Here is a 20,886-nt window from a genome sequence, read left to right on the forward strand (position 1 = left end):
ACAGAGGGTCCAGCTGCTGACACACAGACAGGGGCTCCCACGCATACACGGGCTCACGTGCACACAGGGACACACGCACAAACGCACACACGGGCTCCCACGCACACGCGGGCGCAGCTGAGAAGCAGCACGTCTCGGTGCAGATCTACCCCAGGCCAGTGGATACAGGAGCAGCGTCGTGGGCCGCGCTCGGCACCTCTACAGGCAGGAAGCGGTGACGCCAGAGCCTCAGAGGCTGAGGGCACAGTGCCTGCCGGGAGGGGCAGCCAGGCCTGCTCTCGGACACAAGGGGACGAGCAGGGTGATGCTGGAGGCAGGCCAGGGCCACAGCCCCAGAGAGGAGCAGAGCGGGGGCAGCACGGACACGGGAGCTCAGAGCTCCGCTGCCCCGGTGGGACCCAGGAGATGAGACCATTGTCCTCCAAGACCGCAGGACCCCACGGACCCGGCAGCTGCCGCCGCACGGTCCATCCTGTGTCTTCAGCACGGAGCCCGGAGACCGGCTGGGCACGGCGGCCCCCGCCCCCCCGCCGCGGAAGAATGAGAAGGGGTCGCCAGGGTGGCCACGCTCCCCCGGGTGCAGGCTGCACGGACTGGCCACACCTGGCCTGGGCCCGCGGGGGCAGCAGGCCCCAGGGTGGGGCTCTGCCTGCCCTGTGGTTTCTCTCAGAACCGTGGGCCCTTCCAAGGAACCGGGCGCTCGCCCTCTGCCTCCCACGCAGCACCTGACCCGGCGCCGAGGGTGGGGCAGGACAGGCTGGGACAGGCTGCCCTGGGGGAGCAGGGAGGTCGCGCTGGGCCCTGTCTGCCCCGGGCCTCCCGCCCAGGCCTGTGCGGCCCCACCACGCTGAGGCATCTCCACGTCTTCTCAGTGAGCCCGAGGGTCCCCCCGAGGGCACCACACCTGACAGAGGCGACCTCCCCACAGCCTCCCTGCACGGGCAGTGCTGGCCCTCGGCTGCTGGGCCCAGAGGGTGGGTTCCCGGTGTCTCCCACTCCAAACGGCCGCACGAGGCCTCGCAGGCCTGCACGCGGGGAAGGTCCCCCACCGGGGCCTCCCCGACGCGGACGCTCGGCCTTCCCAGGGTTCAGCAGACGCGCAGGCCTGCAGGCCATGCCCGCAGAGTGAGGGTGAGGCCTGGCGCAGCCCCCACAGCTGCACACACATCACTGGTGCGTCGACCGTGCACAGCCGCCCCAAAGGACCAGGAGCCGACGCCGCTCCGTGGTCCCCACAGCCGCGGTGACACCCACAGGCCCATGACACCGTCCACCCCAGCGGCACCAGACACAGCCGTCTTCCGGGGCCGCCGGCCAACCGCACGGTGGGCCCAGCCTGCTCACAGCCCCCGCCCGCCCTTCCTGGACACACCACCCAACTGCAGCCCCAGGAAGAGACCCAGCGGCAGGACACGGGCTGGGGAAGGCGTGTGAGGTCGATGCGGAAGGCCCCCTGCACTCACGGCCCCGCACACTCACCCCGGCCCACTCCTCCAGGCACGGGGACACTGGGGACAAGGGCACGTGCCACAAACCCCTGCGTCCACGTCTCGCACGTGGCCACGCAGGCTGCGGCATCTCGTGCCCAAAGCAGCCACGACCCTTTCCTCGCAGGGCTGCCTCGGGGCCCGCGGTGATGGCGCCCGGCGCCCCCTCCCTTCCTGGCGCATCCCGGTGACCACCACGGTGTGTGCGGCACAGCGAGTCCGCCGTGGCCTCGGGGAGCGAGCACACGAGAGGCCACGGAGAGGAGCCCACTGCGTCCACGGCACAGGGGCTCATTTCAGCCCTGATGTCGCTGACACACTTCCCAAGAACACACAGAGAAAGGGGAATTTCCAGGGCTGCTGAGGCCCCCGGGGGTTCCCACCCCGTTTTTAGCCGGGGCACTGAGGCCGAGCTCCCCTCCCCCAGGGCCGAGTATCTGGACGCAAAAATATCAGCCATGGTTACTGACGGTTCACCTCAGCCGTCCGGGAGCCTGTCCGGGAGCTGCGGACGGCCAGGACGGGCCCCTGACGGAGGCCCCTGGGGTCCGGCAGCCACGGGGCTGGCCCCGGTTGCAGCAGGGGTGGGCTGCACGCACCGCTACCCGGCCAGCAGGGACAGCGCCTCGTGGTCACTGTTGGGCTCCCAGGTGTCTGTTCCCTGCACAGGCACACAGGGGAGCAAGAGAATGCCCAACCCTGACCCGCAGAAGACAAGGGCCGAGAACCTCAGACACGACAGGGCTAGGCCAGCGCCCAAGGCCCGAGGGTGGAAGACTGCGCAGCGGGCGCCAACAGGGCCCTGAGCATGGATTGTTTCTGGCCAAGCAGGGCAGTGACTGCAGCCCAAGGTCAGGGGAAAGCACCCGCGAGCCGCCCCTGTGCTGGACTGAACGGCAGGCGGCAGCGGCCACATCCTCAGGTGTGTGAACAGGTCGCGTGAGGCAGCATGGACAAGGAGGCCTGGCTGCTGGGCCGGGCCCAGTGCCGCTGGAGGGGAAGGAGCTCTGTGGAAGGGGTTTGCCCACCCCGGGCCCCGCTGGGCCAGCGGGTCTCTCTGGGTTCCACCGAGCTGTGCTGCCCTGCATGGACTGAGTCGGGCCAGGCTGGGCTGATCTTACAGGACCCAGTGGGCTGAGGGAAGCTGGGTTGAGTTAAGCCGGGGGGAGCTTGCTGGACAGCGCAGGGTGCGCCACGCAGGCCTCGAGTAGGACAGGCTTCCGCAGCCTGGGCACTCGTGGCTGAGCCGGGCGCTCCTGGGCCACGTGACCTGAGCTGAGCTGAGTGGATGGAGCCAGGGAGACCCAGGTCCGGTGAAAGGTCCACCTTGGCGGGGACCGTCCTGGGCTGGGCTGACCGGGGCGGTCAGAGCGTGGGCAGGCAGGGCTAACGGAGCAGATCCAAGGCCGCCTGGGAAGACGGTGCTGGGTCAGTTCCCCTGGGCTCGCGCGGCTCCACCAGGCCGAGCTAAACTGTAGTGCACGTACCATCACTGAGCTTAGCCAAGTCAGAAAGTCCTGGGCCCCTGATCAGGGACCGACAAGACGAGCCTGGGAAACAAAGGAGCTACCTGGCCTGAAGGCGTTGAGCCTGTTGGACGTGGGCAGGGCTGCCGTGGCTGCACGGGGCTGGGCTGGGCGTTGCTGGGCTGAACTGGGCAGAGCTGGACTCTACAGGGCTGGGCTGGGCTGGGTTGAGCTGAGCTGGGCAGAGCTGGACTCTGCTGGGATGAGCTGGGTTGAGCTGAGCTGGGCAGAGCTGGACTCTACTGGGCTGGGCTGGGCTGGGCTGGGCTGGGTTGAGCTGAGCTGGGCAGAGCTGGACTCTGCTGGGATGAGCTGGGTTGAGCTGAGCTGGGCAGAGCTGGACTCTACTGGGCTGGGCTGGGTTGAGCTGAGCTGGGCAGAGCTGGACTCTACTGGGCTGGGCTGGGTTGAGCTGAGCTGGGCAGAGCTGGACTCTACAGGGCTGGGCTGGGCTGGGTTGAGCTGAGCTGGGCAGAGCTGGACTCTGCTGGGATGAGCTGGGTTGAGCTGAGCTGGGCAGAGCTGGACTCTACTGGGCTGGGCTGGGTTGAGCTGAGCTTAGCTGTCTAGGTTGAGTTGAGCTGAGCTGGGCTGTGTGGGACTGAGGAGTGCTGACTTGGGCTAAACAGGGTTGGGATGAACCGGGCTGGGCTGGGCTGGGCTGGGCTGACTAAACTAAGCTGAACTGGATTTGGTTGTGCCAAGCAGAACTGGCCTGAACTGGGATCAACTGGGCTGAGCTGAGTGACTTGAGCTGAGCTGAGCAGAGCTGGGCTGAGCTGGGCTGGGCTGGGCTGGACTAAGTGGGGCTGCGCTGAGTTGAGCTGAGCTGAAATGGGCTGGACTTGGCTGCGCTGGCCTGGGTTGAGTCAAGCTGGACGGGGCTGAGGGGAGCCGGGCTAGACAGGGTGGGCTTGAACTGTGCTAATCTGGGCTGGGCTGAGCTGGGCACAGTGCGGGTCCGTTGGTGGGTCTGGCCTGGCTGAATCAGGCTCCCTAAGTCATGTCTCCCTGAAGACGTGAAGTCCCCAGGCTTGTAGGCCCAGTGGCTGGGGTCGTGGGATTCTCAGGATCGCAGCCAAGCAGGGAACGAGCCCGGCCGGCAGGCTGAGCTGGGCTGAGCTGAGTGAATTTGGTGGAACCCCGATGAGTTGTCTGGCTTGCGATGGAATACCCTGGGCTGACCTGGCCAGGCTAGACCAAGGTGGGCCCCTAGACCTTGGCTCTTCTGACCTAGGCCAAGCTAGTGAGGCTGGGCGTAGTGCTGGCTTGTCTCTCTGGCCTCAGAGGTGCTCACACAAGGCCATGGGACTGGTCTCCCTGGCCAGGAGGGCAGAGGGGAGAGTGGCTGGGGTCTGGGCTCCAGGGCCAGGGGAGCGCAGGCAGACCCAGGTCACCGATGGGGGGAGGACTGCTCTGGGGTCTTCTCCCCTATGAGTGGGGTCCCTGGTCAGGGTCCCTGGAAGCTCCACAGGGACAATAGGGACCAGGGAGGCCTGGCTGGCCAGGGGCAGAGGGGTCACACACCTGCATGCCCCAAGAACCCCACATTCCTGCCCCTCTGGGCTAAGGCCAGCCACTGCTTCCGACAGGAGCACAATGGCTCCTCAGAGGGTGTTTCCAGCAGAATCAGGGAAGGACAGCCCAAACGAGCATCTGTCCCCCAAGGCCGGAGGAAGGATGTGAGAGCCCCCCATGTCTGCCCCACGCATCTCCTTCTCAGACCCCTCCCCCAGGGGCCTGGGAGCGGGAGGCCCCGGGTCAGCAGTGGGCCCGGCCCGCGACGGGCGTGCCAAGGCAGCAGCTGACACCAGCCCCGTCTCACAGCCTCCAGCCAGGGCCTGTCCGTGTTCCCCCTGACCCCCTGCTGCAAAGGTATGGCCGGCGCCACCTCGGTGAGTCTGGGCTGCCTGGTCTCGGGCTACCTCCCAATGCCGGTGACCGTGACCTGGGACACGGGGTCCCTAAACAAGAGTGTCGCCACCGTCCCTGCCACCTTCGACCAGACCTCCGGCCTCCACAACGCCATCAGCCAGGTGACCTCCTGGGGCGAGTGGGCCACACACACGTTCACCTGCAGCGTGGCTCACGCGGCGTCCCCCGCCATCAACAAGACCTTCAGAGGTGAGCCGGGCACTGGGGGAGGAGGGACGGGTCGGCGGGAGCGGTGGACGGGCTCCCACCACCCTGCCTGGTCCCTCCCGGCGCGTGAGGGGCCGGGCCGGCAGGCGAGCTCCGTGGGCGCAGGGAGGCCAACGCCGCGGCACGTCTGCACCCCCAGCCTGTGCCATGAACTTCAGCCCGCCCTCCGTGAAGCTCTTCCACTCCTCCTGCAACCCGCTGGGCGACACCCACACCACCATCCAGCTCCTGTGTCTCATCTCCGGCTACGTCCCGGGGGACATGGAGGTCATCTGGCTGGTGGACGGGCAGAGGGTCACAGACATGTTCTCCTACACGGCGCCCGGCACACAGGCGGGCAACGTGACCTCCACTCACAGCGAGCTCAACATCACCCAGGGCGAGTGGGCGTCCCAGAAAACCTACACCTGCCGGGTCAGCTACCAGGGCTTCCACTTTGAGGACCACGCGCTCAAGTGCACAGGTACGGGCCCCCACCCGCCGACACCCAGACCCACGGGGCTCCGGCGGGAGGGCCGCGGCCTGTCCTCACGCAGCCCCTCCCTCGCACCAGAGTCCGACCCCCGCGGCGTGAGCAGCTACCTGAGCCCGCCCAGCCCTCTGGACCTGTACGTCCACAAGTCGCCCAAGATCACCTGCCTGGTGGTGGACCTGGCCAGCACGGAGGGCATGAGCCTGACCTGGTCCCGGGAGAGCGGGGAGCCCGTGCACCCCGACGGACCGAAGGAGGAGACTCAGTTCAACGGGACAGTCAGCGTCACGTCCACCCTGCCGGTGGACACGCAGGACTGGGTGGAGGGCGAGGCCTACCACTGCACGGTGAACCACCCAGACCTGCCCAAGAGCCTCGTGCGCTCCATTGCCAAGACCCCTGGTGAGCCCCAGGCCCAGGGGAGGGGGCGGGCCTCCCCCCGGGAGCCTGGGCTGACCCCGCACCTGCCCGCAGGCCAGCGAGCGGCCCCGGAGGTCTACGTGTTCCTGCCCCCAGAGGAGGACGAGAGCGCCACGGACAGGGTCACGCTCACGTGCCTGATCCAGAACTTCTTTCCCGCGGACATCTCGGTGCAGTGGCTTCGAAACGACAGGCCCATGCAGGCGGGCCAGCAGGCCACCACGCGGCCCCACACGGTCCCGGGCGCCAGGCGCGCCTTCTTCGTCTTCAGCCGCCTGGAGGTCAGCCGGCGGGACTGGGAGGAGCAGAACAGCTTCGCCTGCCAAGTGGTGCACGAGGCCCTGCCCAAGTCGCGAGTCTTCAAGAAAACGGTCTCCAAAACCCCGGGTAAATGACGCGCCCTCCCGCGCTGGCTTCCCCACGCCCCAGGCGCCTGCCACCGGGGCAGGGGAGGAGGCCGGACAGACCCTCCTTCCCTACTTGTCAATAAACACCACAGTGTTCGCTCAGAGCTCTGAGCACACCTGTTCTTGGGGGCGGCAGGGCTGCAAGCAGGGAGGTCTCGGCACAGAGGAAGGGGCCCCGGGACAGGGGACCGGAGGGGTGCGGCAGGGCTGCGGGCCTGCTCGGGCCACCGTCACCATGCGAGTCACGGGGCCTCCCTGCCCCCCCAGGGGTGGTCATGCCCTCGCAGAGGAGCCCGAAGAGCTGGGGGTCCCTGGGGAGGGACCCCACACCCCAGCGAGCCTGCGGCTCTCCTGGAGGGCCCAGAGCTCTCCGCCTCCAACCGCCCCCTCCCCAGTCTCCGGTCAGCCCTCTGGACACCATGTCCAGCTGCACACAGGCCCTCTGAGTGCAGAAATGGGCCAAGTCAGCCCCGACGCTGGTACCCGCAGGCAGAAACCCCAGACGGCTCCCAGCCGTCCCCGGGCCGTCGCCTCCCTCATCCACGCGGACCTGGCAGGCCCCCGACCCCACACTGGGGCCTGAGCCAAGCCTCCTCCCACAACTCACCTCTCACGGCTCCTGCCCTGCCCGTGGGGTCAGCCAGGCCGGGGTCAGCAAGGCGCCCGTCGTGCTCGGCCTCCAGGCCACCCAGACCGCCCCTGGGAGGCCCCCAGCCTCACGCAAGGTCACACCCACCCCAGCCGCCCTTCAGCCGCAGCAAGTCCCAGGGCAGCTCCACCATCGCCACCCGCAGCGAGCGCCCAGGAGCTTGCACGTGGCCCCCCCGGCCTGCTCCTCACCAGGCCCCGCCCTCGCCCTTCCTCCCCGTCACACGTGGGCCAGTGGACCCAGGACGGCCATGGAGAGGGCTCCCTCCTCCACCGGGGACCCCCTCCATGGCCCCGGCCCCCCAGGCCGCCCCGGCCCCCCAGGCCCCCTCAGCCGGTGAACGAACGGATTCACCCAGGCCAAAGGCTGGAGTGTGGACTCTGTCTCCTCTCCTGCCGACCCGCACCCCAGGACAGGCTTCGGGCCCCATCCCACGGCGGAGGGTGAAGGGGTCAGAGCCCAGGCCCAAGCCCAGCCCCGTCACTCACCAAACCTGTGTGCAGGCCTCACGCAGCCCCAGACCCGACATCCCCACCGCGCTCACACACACGCACACACCACATCTGTCTGAGGAGCGGCACACACCTGACCCCGTTCTGAAGACACAGGGCACTGGGTGCCTTCACCCCATATGGGAGCCCCAGGACCGTGCACAGGCCCTCACTCTCCAGCATGGAGGCCCGCTGTGCAGGGAAAGTGGGACCATGGCAGGAGGAGCCAGGAGACAGCTGTGGCCCCGGGACAGGGCCAAGGGGCAGCGCCAGGCACCTTGGCCCTCAGCAAGGTGCACATGGCCTGGCCAGCCCCTCTGAGGACCCACGCCATGGATTCCCGGGGCCACTCCGGGTCCTGCGAGCTCAGCTGCTGAGGTCCTCCGGCTGCCTAGAGTAAAACTAGAGGGGCTGGGGCTGGGAGGCCCTGCAGGGACAGCAGAGCCGCTGGGTGCCTGGGCCAGGCTGGGGATGTGGACCGAGAGAGGGCAGGTCACCCCACACCTGCAAAGCCATGGGGGGCTTCAGACCCCCAGGCCTCCGGGGACAGCTCCGACGGTCTGGACGAGGCCAGGGCGTCCCTGCTGTCCCCCCTCCTCGGGGCGGGGGGCCAAGCCTGCCGTCCCCCACCAGCCCGTGCAGAGGCTGCACCGGGGAGGGCTGACTGGCCCATGCCTGCAGAGCTGGAGCTCCAGGAGCTGTGTGCGGAGGCCGCCGAGAGCGCGGAGCTGGACGAGCTGTGGGCCAGCCTGCTCGCCTTCATCACCCTCTTCCTGCTCTGCGTCAGCTACAGTGCCGCCGTCACCCTGCTCAAGGTGGGAGCCCGGGGGCCCCCCAGCCCGGGCGCGGGAGGCCCGGGGAGGAAGCGCTCCGGGGAGAGCCGTCCTCGTGCGTGCCGTCCCCCAGGTGAAGTGGGTCCTGGCCGCCGTGCCGCAGGAGAAGCCACAGGCCACCCGAGACTACGCCAACGTCACGCGGCCGGCCGACTAGGCGCACGCACAGCGCAGCCACGCTTTCCCTCCGCGGGCTGGAGGCCGTCTGCTTGCTGGCAGCGGGAGGACGAGAGCACGCACGCCCCCAGAGCGGCCAGAGCAGGCGTGCGAGGCCAGCACACAGGCATCCAGAAACTTCCAGCTGGGCTCCAAGGTCCGAGGCACCCAGAGGACCAACCGCAGCCCGACACCAGGCCCCTTGGGCACAAGCCCTTCCCACAGAGTGACCTGAGCTGGGCATGGGTGCAGAGCCCTGGGCTCCTCCCTGGTCCTGGGGTCAGGGCTGCTCCTGTTCTCACGGAGAAGCCCCCAGAGCACGAGGAGAGTCAAACCCGCGGCCCACGTGTCACACAGCGTCCAAACCCGAACCCAGGATGCAGAGTCCAAGTCCAGGGCAAGACCTCGGCTCCCAGACTCAGGCCCACCTCCTTGGCACCGGGTCCCAGTGCCCATGCTTGTGCCCAGCCCCAGCCCCTGCCCAGCCTTCCCACGGGCCACTGGCAGCCCCTGGCATGCTGCGGGACAGAGAAGAGCTCCTGGGGAGAAGCTGCGGGCCTGCTCAGGGCTGCGTGCAGGCCTCCGGGGGCAGGAGGGCTCTCCCAGCAGAAGGAGCTCCCCACGGGTCCCACCGCAGCCAGCAGCTCCCAACCCGTCCACCCAGGCCTCACCTCGCGTCTCGCTCCACCTTGGCAACCCCGTTGCCTCCCTTTTGAGTTTCCCAGTAAAGTTCCTTCTTACACATCCCACGCCGCCTGAGCGCGCTTTGGGAGAGGCGTCACCTGACCGAAGGGGGTGGGGGGCAGCCCCCCGAGGGTGTGGCCAAGGGGCCAGAGGGCAGGGAGCAGGGGCCAGTTCAGGGCCCGAAGCCCCCGGTGACCAGCCGGCTGCCACTGCGAGTGTCCCTTCGACACCCCCCGAGACACCGAGCCCAGTCTGGTCACACCTGCTCTGCTTGTCTCCAGCCAAGACTCCCTGCCCCTTCCCTTGCTGATGTAAAAGCCACAGCATCCCCTGGACAAACCCGAAGCAGCTTCTTCCGGGGTCCATGCAGGAGGGCACAGAAACACAGCTGCACACACACACCAAGGTCAGGACCACCATCAGCCTCCAGGGACCACCGGTCCCCCTGCCCCGCATCGGTCCACCCACTGAGCACACACACACGGGCCAGGCCTTGGCCCCCCACCCGCCCTCCCGTCTGGAGGTCCCCATGAGCTGAGCCAGACACACAAGCCGGAGCCACCGGGACTGGCCACTGCCGTCCTCCAGAGGAAACCCGAGCAGTCTGGAACCCAGGAGCCAAGGCTGGAGGGACAGCCGCCGGCCAGGCACAGTGCTGGGCAAGGGAGTGAAGAGCTGGTCTCCCTGCCTGGAGGCGCCGTCCCGTAGGGTTCTGCCCAGGGCACTGGGGACGGGGTGTCAGCACACCCGAAGACAGGCTGCCTCATCTACTCTTCAGTGCTCAGGGCCCAGGACAAGGGAGCACGGGAGCAGGGCTTTGCAGAAAGGAGAAACCACGTGGCCGAGAGTGGGAAGAGAAGGTTCAGGAGCTCCCAGAGCCCCGTAGGACACAGGCAGCTGGTGCCATCACTCAGGCCGCGCCCCAAGCTCCACGCACCAACGCCACACGGACTGGACACGGATTGGACGCCAACACAGACTTGGACGCGGACACGGACAGACGTGGACACGGACCACGGAGGGACCTGAGTGAGGCCAGCGTGCAGGCGGAGGGGGTCGGACCTTGTCTGCTCGCCTCCCGTCCAGGGCACAACTCCCAGGATCCGGCAGGTGTGACGCCAGTTCCAGACCTGGAGGGTTTGGTCTGAAAAGAACATCAAGGAAGCAGGTGTGGGGACAGAACACAGGACGAGGCCACGCCACGGCCCCGCCCGGCCCTCACGCATGCACACACGCACTCACACGCACACACACGGGTGCACACGCGGGCTCTCGGGAAACCGGCCCCACACCGGTCCCGTGAAGGAGACGCCCGCGGAACGGCCATCCCGAGCGCCCGGCCAGGCTGTGCTCTAACGGCGACCGAGCTCACAGGGCCGTGGCCCGACCTCAGACCGGCGGCTCCGTCTTTGCCCCCAGCACACCCTCTCCGTCTGCTCCGGCCGCGGGCGGCCTGCAGGAAACTCGCACACATCCACACACGTCCCCGTGAGGTCGGAGCCACGCGGCCTCGCCCGGACGAAGCGCAGGAGATGGTCTGGAGCCTCCTGGAATGTCCTCGGTCGCGACGATCGGTACCTCTTGATGGGAGAAACCCCGCCCTAAATGCCGCCTCCGGCCCGCGCGGGTCCCAGCAGCTGCCCTCCTGGGCCTCCACGAACACCTTCCCTTTGCCCTTAAAATTGCTAGAAAGGGAGTCAGGCAGGAACAGGCCCTGTATTCTCCCCACATGGCCCAGACCCCACATGGCAAGGGGGCAGGACAGTTCTGTCGCCGGAAACTGGATATGGCCCAAAAGGGCACCTCGGTGGCTCGAGAGAGTCAGAGCGCGCTGGGCGGTACGTGGGTGGGGGCAGGGATGGGCGGCAGAGACCCAGTCGGACAGAGCGGTGGGGACCGACGGTGGGCGGCAGATGCACGGGTGGGCGGACGGTGGAGAGAGGACAGATACGCAGGTGGAAGAGAGAATACAATTCTGGGAGAGCTTTGTCCGTTTGCGCTGACGAGACCCACACCCTCCTGAAAGGTTGCGGGAGCCCAGGCCTGGTACCTCCGGCCCGTCTCCCGGACCGAGGGTCCCCCAAGGGCAGAGCGGAGTGTCTTCCTTCTCTGGTGCCCCAGATCGGAAGACCTGCCCCACGGACCCCAGCATGAGGACAAGGGCTGGGCTCACGCCGACCGCGAGAGCCGGAGGCCATCGCACAGGGCAGAGTGCACGCGCCCCGAGCCAGGGAGGCCACTGTGCCGGTGGCCGGTCAGGAGGGCCCGTGGAGGCCCAGCACACGGGGCGCACAGCCCGAGAGCAGGCTGCGGGGTGGACGCTGCCAGGGACGCGCCTTCACGGGCCCCCCCGGCAGGAAAGGGCCTTCTCAGGGTCCCCCGGTCCCTCTTTCCTTCCTTTGGTCATGAACCCGGCACGGTCGGCCGAACGCTGGCCCCCGAAAGCCGTGTCCACGGCCTCATTCCTGGAACCTGTGAATGCGACCTTGTTTGGAAAATGGGTCTTTGCGGGTGTGGTTGACGTGAAGGCACTGTGGATGAGATGGGCCAGGCCCGAGGCGTGACGTCGGGGGTCGCCCCAAGAGGCCGAGGAGGAGAGACACGGACGGAGAGGGAAGCCCCGTGACGGTGGGGGCAGGGCTGGGAGGGACCGGCCACGAGCCCAGGGGCACCTGGGCCCTCAGGAGCTGGAAGACGCAGGAATAACCTTTCCTGGAACCCTGGAGGGGCAGCCGTCTCACCCCACGGGACCTCAGACCTCCGGCCTGCAGAGCTACCGAAGATTTCCGTAGTTTTCGGGCCCTGAGTCTGTGGTCCTTGTCCCAGCAGCCCCGGGACACTTGCACACCCAGCCAGCAGGCCTCAGCCAAGCTGAACAACAGGCCTCCCTGGCTCTTTCCACTCCAGGTGGGACCCTCCGGCCAGGCTTAGCCCCTAGCCCGGGGAAGGTGCGGGTCCCTCTCAGCAGAGTACGTGACAGCCTCTGTCCCGAGTCCCAGCTCTTTCCACTCACTGCTGCAGGCAGGTGGCCAGGACCCTGACGTCACATCGCAGCCCAAAGGACACCTCCCGGGGCCTGTGATCTGGGCCGTGTGCCTGCGATGCCCACATGCCAGTGCCTGGGCTGGGGACAGGGATGCTGAGAGAGAAGGTGTCCCACCACGCCTGCCCGACCCCTGAGTGCTGCCCCCTTGCTCCTCATTCCTCCTGATCCCGGGGGCGGCGATCGCCGTGGGGGGTCCATTGCTGGGACCCCAGAGGGCGCCGAGCGCAGGGGTATCGGGCAGACCCTGCTGCAGACATCGGCAGCGCAGGCAGTGGTGTTTTCACGGGATACGCAGGGGTGGTAGGGACAAGAGACCTTCGGCTCTGGGACAGTCCCTCACCCGTGACAGCGCAGGGACCCCAGGGTTCCGCCCCTGGGCCCCGCTCCCTGCGTCCGTCTCCTGCTCTTCCTCGGCTGCCCCAGTGCAGAGGGAGGAAGCATGCTGGGCAGACACCTGCTCTCAGCCTGACGCTTGCTACCGCTCCCCCTGGTGGTGTCCTTCCCGGGGGCGGGCCATCGGCTCGTCTACCGTCGAGTAGGATCCAGTGAAGGACCCCGGGAGGGCCCGCAGGGAGCCGGAGAGCCGGCAACAGGGACGCAGCCCAAGAGCCCTGGGCTGGAGGGTGCGCACAGGCGGCCCCTCAGCGCCCCCAGCTCCGGCTGGCTGGGCTGGGCTGAACTGGGCTGAACTGGGCTTGGGCACAGCGCCCAGCCCCTCCCCAGGTGGACGATGGGCCCCGGCCGCACGAGCGCTGGCTGAGGAAGGGCTCCTCACCCTCACACCCCGCTGAGGCCGGCTGGTCCACCAGGATCACTGGGCGAGCCCTGTCCCTGCAGGCGCCACCCCTGCTCCACCTCCACCTCCCAGACCGTCTCCACCTCGGTGTCCCTGAGTGCCTCGCACTGTCCATGTCAGCCTTTGCTCGCTTGCTTCTCGGCCACCAGCCAGCCACATGGATCCCGACCCCCACCAGGGCTCCTGCCTCCCACCCACACGGCCTCAGAGCAGAGCCAGGCTCCTGGGGGTCGCACAGGTCAGGCCACATACACCTGGCCCCACCACAGCCAGACCACAGACCAGACATGACGTGAAGGGGAGCAGCCACCGCTGGTGGGACAGGAAGTGGGCAAGTGACCCCATCCATGGGCCAGACAGAGTCACGCCATCACTCAGAGCCCACCCCTCACAGCCTCAGCTGCTGCAGCGGCACCCCAGAGCATGGCAGGGGCTGCAGGGACCACACAGCCATCAGGCCGGCGTAGGGCGGGCTGTGGCCTCTGTCATCCCTCTGTCCTCCGGGGAGGCGGCCCATGGACATGCAGCATGGGGCCACTGGGCAGAGGGATGACTGGCCTCTCAGATGTGATGGACCCCAGGCAACCTCGAGCAGGTGGGTCTGAATATGGTTTAGACCTTATCAGTCAGGCTGCCTTGAACTCTGCTGGGCCCAGGAGAATGGAGAATAAGCACCAAGACAGACCAGAGGAAGAAAGTAAGGTTAGCCTGGAGGCCGTAGATATCACAGAGCAGAAAACCAGAATAAGTACAATTAAGGCTGCTGTGGGCTACACTAGACTGGGCTGAGCTGGGCTGGGTTGGGCTGGGCTGGTCTGAGCTGAGCTGGGCTGGTCTGAGCTGGGCTGAGCTGGTCTGAGCTGAGCTGGGATGGTCTGAGCTGGGCTGAGCTGGTCTGAGCTGAGCTGGGCAGGGCTGGGCTGAGCTGGGGTGGGCTGAGCTGGGCTGAGCTGGCCTGAGCTGGACTGAGCTGGTCTGAGCTGGTCTGAGCTGGGCTGGGCTGGGCTGGTCTGAGCTGGGCTGAGCTGGGCTGGGCTGAGCTGGACTGAGCTGGTCTGAGCTGGGCTGGTCTGGGCTGAGCTGGGCTGAGCTGGTCTGAGCTGAGCTGGGCTGGGCTGAGCTGGACTGAGCTGGGCTGAGCTGGGCAGAACTGGGCTGAGCTGGTCTGAGCTGGGCTGGTCTGGGCTGAGCTGGGCCGAGCTGGGCTGAGCTGGGCAGAACTAGGCTGAGCTGGGCTGAGCTGGGCTGAGCTGGTCTGAGCTGGGCTGGTCTGGGCTGAGCTGGGCTGAGCTGGTCTGAGCTGAACTGGGCTGGGCTGAGCTGGACTGAGCTGGTCTGAGCTGGGCTGAGCTGGGCTGGGCTGAACTGGGCTGAGCTGGGCTGAGCTGAGCTGGTCTGAGCTGGTCTGAGGTGGGCTGACCTGGTCTGGGCTGAGCTGGGCTGGTCTGAGCTGGGCTGGGCTGGTCTGAGCTGAGCTGAGCTGAGCTAGTCTGAGCTGGGCTGAGCTGGGCTGAGCTGAGCTGAGCAGGACTGGGCTGAGCTGGGCAGAACTGGGCTGAGCTGGGCAGAACTGGGCTGAGCTGGGCTGGGCTGAGCTGGGCTGAACTGGGCTGAGCTGGGCAGAACTGGGCTGAGCTGGGCTGGTCTGAGCTGGGCTGAGCTGGTCTGAGCTGAGCTAGGCTGGTCTGAGCTGGGCTGAGCTGGTCTGAGCTGAGCTAGGCTGGTCTGAGCTGGACTGAGCTAGTCTGAGCTGGGCTGAGCTGGGCTGGTCTGGGCTGAGCTGGGCTGGTCTGAGCTGAGCTGAGCTGGGCTGAGCTGAGCTAGTCTGAGCTGGGCTGAGCTGGGCTGAGCTGAGCTGAGCAGGGCTGGGCTGAGCTGGGCAGAACTGGGCTGAACTGGGCTGGTCTGAGCTGGGCTGAGCTGGTCTGAGCTGAGCTGGGCTGGTCTGAGCTGGACTGAGCTGGTCTGAGCTGGGCTGAGCTGGGCTGGTCTGGGCTGAGCTGGGCTGAGCTGGGCTGAGCTGAGCTGAGCAGGGCAGGGCTGAGCTGGGCAGAACTGGACTGAGCTGGGCAGAACTGGGCTGAGCTGGGCTGGGCTGAGCTGGGCTGAACTGGGCTGAGCTGAGCTGGGCTGGGCTGGGCTGGGCTGAGCTGGGCTGAGCTGGGCTGGGCTGAGCTGGGCTGAGCTGGGCAGAACTGGGCTGGGCTGAGCTGGGCTGAGCTGGTCTGAGCTGGACTGGGCTGGTCTGAGCTGGACTGAGCTGGTCTGAGCTGGGCTGAGCTGGGCTGGTCTGGGCTGAGCTGGGCAGAACTGGGCTGAGCTGGGCTGGTCTGAGCTGGGCTGAGCTGGGCTGAGCTGAGCTAGGCTGGTCTGAGCTGGGCTGAGCTGGTCTGAGCTGAGCTAGGCTGGTCTGAGCTGGACTGAGCTGGTCTGAGCTGGGCTGAGCTGGGCTGGTCTGGGCTGAGCTGGGCTGGTCTGAGCTGAGCTGAGCTGGGCTGAGCTGAGCTAGTCTGAGCTGGGCTGAGCTGGGCTGAGCTGGGCTGAGCTGAGCTGAGCAGGGCTGGGCTGAGCTGGGCAGAACTGGGCTGAGCTGGGCAGAACTGGGCTGAGCTGGGCTGGGCTGAGCTGGGCTGAACTGGGCTGAGCTGAGCTGGGCTGGGCTGGGCTGGGCTGAGCTGGGCTGAGCTGGGCAGAACTGGGCTGGTCTGAGCTGGGCTGAGCTGAGCTAGTCTGAGCTGGGCTGAGCTGGGCAGAACTGGGCTGGTCTGAGCTGGGCTGAGCTGGTCTGAGCTGAGCTGGGCTGGTCTGAGCTGGACTGAGCTGGTCTGAGCAGGGCTGAGCTGGGCTGGTCTGGGCTGAGCTGGGCTGGTCTGAGCTGAGCTGAGCTGGGCTGAGCTGAGCTAGTCTGAGCTGGGCTGAGCTGGGCTGGTCTGGGCTGAGCTGGGCTGGGCTGAGCTGGGCTGAACTGGGCTGAGCTAGTCTGAGCTGGACTGAGCTGGTCTGAGCTGGGCTGGTCTGGGCTGAGCTGGTCTGAGCTTAGCTGGGCTGGGCTGAGCTGGACTGAGCTGGTCTGAGCTGGTCTGAGCTGAGCTGGGCTGAGCTGGGCTGGTCTGAGCTGGGCTGGTCTGAGCTGGGCTGAGCTGGTCTGAGCTGAACTGGGCTGGGCTGAGCTGGGCTGAGCTGGTCTGAGCTGGTCTGAGCTGAGCTGGGCTGAGCTGGTCTGAGCTGGGCTCTGCTGGGCTGAGCTGGGCTGGGATGAGCTGGGCTGGGCTGGGCTGGGCTGAGCTGGGCTGAGCTGGGCTGGGCTGAGCTGGGCTGAGCTGGGCAGAACTGGGCTGGTCTGAGCTGGGCTGAGCTGAGCTAGTCTGAGCTAGGCTGAGCTGGGCAGAACTGGGCTGGTCTGAGCTGGGCTGAGCTGGTCTGAGCTGAGCTGGGCTGGTCTGAGCTGGACTGAGCTGGTCTGAGCAGGGCTGAGCTGGGCTGGTCTGGGCTGAGCTGGGCTGGTCTGAGCTGAGCTGAGCTGGGCTGAGCTGAGCTAGTCTGAGCTGGTCTGAGCTTAGCTGGGCTGGGCTGAGCTGGACTGAGCTGGTCTGAGCTGGTCTGAGCTGAGCTGGGCTGAGCTGGTCTGGTCTGAGCTGGGCTGGTCTGAGCTGGGCTGAGCTGGTCTGAGCTTAGCTGGGCTGGGCTGAGCTGGACTGAGCTGGTCTGAGCTGGTCTGAGCTGAGCTGGGCTGAGCTGGTCTGGTCTGAGCTGGGCTGGTCTGAGCTGGGCTGAGCTGGTCTGAGCTGAACTGGGCTGGGCTGAGCTGGGCTGAGCTGGTCTGAGCTGGTCTGAGCTGAGCTGGGCTGAGCTGGTCTGAGCTGGGCTGGGCTGGGCTGAGCAGGGCTGAGCTGGGCTGGGCTGAACTGGGCTAGTGACTGAGGTCAACAGGAAGGTGTACACTGTGTTTTTATCACCCCCCAGAGATCCAGCCAGGCCGTTCCCCGTGTTCTAAGGGGGTATCGGGGCTACACCATGGGGTTGTACCATGGGGTTCCCGGAGGAGCCCTTTCTCCTCCCGTGTGACCCCCTGCACATTCAAGAGGCCATGGTGCAGGCTCACTTCCTGGGATGCCCTGGCCTGGCCTGTGCCTTCCCTCTGGGCCCTCCTCTCGGGAGCCCCAGAACCCAGTGGAGAGGGTGTTCGCACCGACTGCACAGATGGGGAGCAGCTCCTGCAGACTCAGCCACTGAGTGGGAGAGCCACGCTCAATCACCACAGGTCCCGAGGCCTTCCCCGAGCCATGTGTCCAGGCAGTGGTGGCCGAGCCCCGAGGACCGTGTCCAGAGTCAGTGCAGCCGGACGCAGGCCTCTGGCTCTGACCCCAGGTCCTTGGCACGTGAGCTACGGGAGCTTGGGGCAGTCCCTAGCCGTCTCCCTGCAAGTTTCCTCCAGTGCACAGAAGAATCGGGCTTTGTGCTGGGCCTGTGAGACTGTGTCGGGGTCCAGGGCCCTGCCCACGGCCTCACAGAGCGTCCTGTGTTGCAGAGCCCAAAGCCAGCCCCAGTGTCTTCCCGCTGAGCCTCTGCAGCTGTGACGAAGCCGGGCACGTGGTCATCGCCTGCCTGGTGCAGGGGTTCTTCCCACCAGAGCCCGTGAAGGTGACCTGGAGTCCCGGCAAGGAGGGCGCGTCCGTGAGGAGCTTCCCCGCTGTGAAGGCCGCGGCCGGCGGTCTGTACACCATGAGCAGCCAGCTGACCCTGCCCGCCGACCAGTGCCCCGCTGGGTCGTCCCTGCAGTGCCACGTTCAGCACCTCTCCGACCCCAGCAAGGCTGTGTCTGTGCCCTGCCAAGGTCAGAGTCGGGGAGGCGGGGCCACCCTATTCTGTGACCACGTGCCGCTTTGTCCCCGAGGGCGCCGCGCCAGGGCGGGAGCGGGCTGCCGAGCCGGGCCCCAGAAGGAGCCGGGGGCGGGGAGGGCAGGCGGGCAGAGGGGCGCCCTGACCTGCTGCGATCTCTCTCTCAGGTCCAGGCCTGTGTCCCCCCCATTGTCAGTGTCCCTCGTGCGACCAGCCCCGCCTGTCACTTCACCCGCCCGCCCTTGAGGATCTGCTTGTGACCTCCAATGGCAGCCTCACGTGCACGCTGAGTGGCCTGAAAGACCCCAAGGGAGCCTCCTTCAGCTGGACGCCCTCCGGGGGGAAGGACCCCATCCAGAAGGCCCCCAAGCGGGACGCCTGCGGCTGCTATAGCGTGTCCAGCGTGCTGCCGGGCTGCGCGGCGCCGTGGAACAGTGGGGTCACCTTCTCCTGCACAGCCACCCACCCCGAGTCCAAGAGCCCGATAACCGGCAACATCAGCAAACTCCTAGGTGGGCGCAGACCCTCTGGAGGCGTGGCTCGGTGCCCACGCCGGCCTCCACCCTCTCGCCCGGGCCTTGGGCGCTCCCACCCACGGTTTACAAAGGGAAGCCGAGGCCTCGGGTGCCCAGGGGCAGAGGGGCTCCTCCCCACCGCCACCCCAGACCCCTGACCTGGCTGTCTGCTCCCCAGGAAACACCTTCCGGCCCCAGGTCCACCTGCTGCCGCCGCCGTCGGAGGAGCTGGCCCTCAACGAGCTGGTGTCGCTGACCTGCTTGGTGAGGGGCTTCAGCCCCAAGGACGTGCTAGTCCGCTGGCAGCAGGGGACCCAGGAGCTGCCCCCGGAGAAGTACACGACCTGGAAGTCCCTGAAGGAGCCCGGCCGGGGCAGCCCCACCTTCGCCGTGACCAGCGTGCTGAGGGTCGACGCCGAGGCCTGGAAGCAGGGGGACAAGTTCTCCTGCGTGGTGGGCCACGAGACCTTGGGCCCGGCCAACTTCACCGAGAAGACCATCGACCGCCTGGCGGGTAAACCCACCCACGTCAACGTGTCTGTGGTCGTGGCAGAGGTGGACGGCGTCTGCTACTGAAACGCCCACCCGTCCTCCTGAATAAAGTCCGTGTTTGCCCGGAGTGACCCCGGGCCCCCCTGAGGCCACTGTCTGTCCGTGTCCGGGGTCTCTGGCCACCGAGGCAGGGGAGGGCCGCAGGACGGAAGGGCATCTGCTTCCCTGAGCCTCCCGAGCCTTCACGCCGGGCTCACGCGTGTGTGAGTGAGAGCGTCAGTGTGTGTGCACGGTACACGGCAGGCGAGCGGGGAGCACAGCCCGGGGCTGGCCGCGGTGAGGGCGCACAGCGCGGCCGGCCCTGAGAGCAGGGCACCAGCTCAGCCCTCCGTGGGCAGTGGTGCGCTTGCTCCTGTCTCAGAAAGGCCTCTAGGGGCAGCCGGGAGGGACCAGCGGGAGGCAGGGGACGGGGCTCCCTGAAGAGGCAGGTGTCGCTGTCCTGCGCCATGGCAGGACTCCGGGGGTCCCACAACCCCCTCGGTGGGTGCAGGGCACATGGTTGCAGGACGGCCCCCTGGTGCCCCGGACGAGGAAGCCACCCCCCTCCGACGGCTCTGCATGGGGCACACCCACGCGCACGCAGTCCCCCACGCTCACACACATGTGCCCTCCAGGTGCAGGGAGTCCCCGGCCCAGCCCCGGCCCCGGCAAGATGCCCCATGCCCTTTCCTGCGTGCCCCACTGCGCACAGCTCCGGCCCGTTCCACAAACCCCTGCCTGACCCCCAGACTCCCACCCCTTCCTGAGCCCAAGGGTGGTCCAAGCCACAGACAGGAGGGCAGGCCGGGGAGGGGTCAGCAGAGACAGCTCCCACCCACGGCCCCTCTGCAGCTTCTGCTAGAGACTTTCTGGCAGGAAGGGAGGTGTGGGGAGATGGAACCTAGAGGCAGAACCGTGGCCACCGGGGGACAGCTGGCCGTGCGGTTCCCCCCGGGGGGCAGCGGGGCCCCTGCTCTTGTATCAGACACGTCTGGGCTTCCCCAGGGATCCTGGTCTTCTGGCTTCCTCCCTCGCTCCCAGGGCCAAAGAGGGGGGGACACCTACCCACATGGCCACTGCTCCCGTCTCAAGGGTCCAGTCACCAAAGGACAACAGGGGGAGCCACAGGTTAACTGGGGGAAATGCAGCCGTAGAGACAGTGTTCCAGCCACCCGGGAGCCAGCACCCGGCCCTCAGAAGCATGCTCTAGGGAGAGGGGGAGGGAGGAATGTACACAGATGAGGCCAGAGGGACAGGCCCAGGACAGGCGACGGACAGAAGCACAGACGGAGGGAGGGACGGACAGACAGACGGTGGAGGTGCGGCCGGACGGACGGACGGACGGACGGGTGTTTGGTTGGTGGACGGACGGGCAGACGGACAGAGCTGGACGGACGGGCGGACAGACGGACGGGTGCACGGACGGACGGACTGGCGATTGCATGTGTCGGTGCAGATAAGCAGGCCCAAATCCCGGTTCATGTAGAAAGGCCGCGGCCTGGGACCCTGAGAGCGGCCTGTGCTTCTGGCCTTGGGCCTCTCATACTCCTCGTCGCTCACCAGCCACATTCCCCGGGCGGCGACCGGCCCGGCCCGCCCGGCACAAGGAACCCCTGTGCAGACTCCTGTCTCAACCTGGAGCACCTGGGGGCGGCATGTCTGGTCCTCTCTGACCCCAGCTAGGGCCCAGACCCAGACGGACCCAAGAACAAGGCTTGGCGAAGGCTTGGTGGGCACACCTGTGGGGCTGGGGCCCAGGAGGCCTTGGGCAGGGGCTCTACGTAGAGAAGCAAAGCCAGTGTCCACCCTCTCACCATGCCAGGCTTCTTTCCCTAAGGTCCTTCCGGGACTCCTTCGTCAGCGGGGGTTCCCTGGGGACCTGTCACCTCACC

The 20,886-nt window shown here is 67.4% G+C and overlaps 3 gene segments (V, D, J or C); all 3 read left to right on the forward strand.

The window, feature by feature from the left end:
• Positions 1-19,102, forward strand: part of LOC309867983 (immunoglobulin alpha-2 heavy chain-like) — a 601,568-nt gene extending 582,466 nt beyond the window's left edge. Inside the window, exons 3-5 of the C gene segment in view lie at positions 17,621-17,943; positions 18,116-18,460; positions 18,642-19,102.
• Positions 4,784-6,558, forward strand: LOC309867988 (immunoglobulin heavy constant epsilon-like). The segment is given in 4 exons: positions 4,784-5,137; positions 5,295-5,618; positions 5,709-6,029; positions 6,102-6,558.
• Positions 7,418-9,327, forward strand: LOC309868002 (Ig gamma-3 chain C region-like). The segment is given in 2 exons: positions 7,418-8,409; positions 8,501-9,327.
• Positions 19,103-20,886: the final 1,784 nt, after the last annotated feature.

The sequence above is a fragment of the Mustela nivalis genome, assembly GCF_964662115.1.
Source record: "Mustela nivalis genome assembly, chromosome: 6".
Classification (NCBI taxonomy): Eukaryota; Metazoa; Chordata; class Mammalia; order Carnivora; family Mustelidae; genus Mustela; species Mustela nivalis.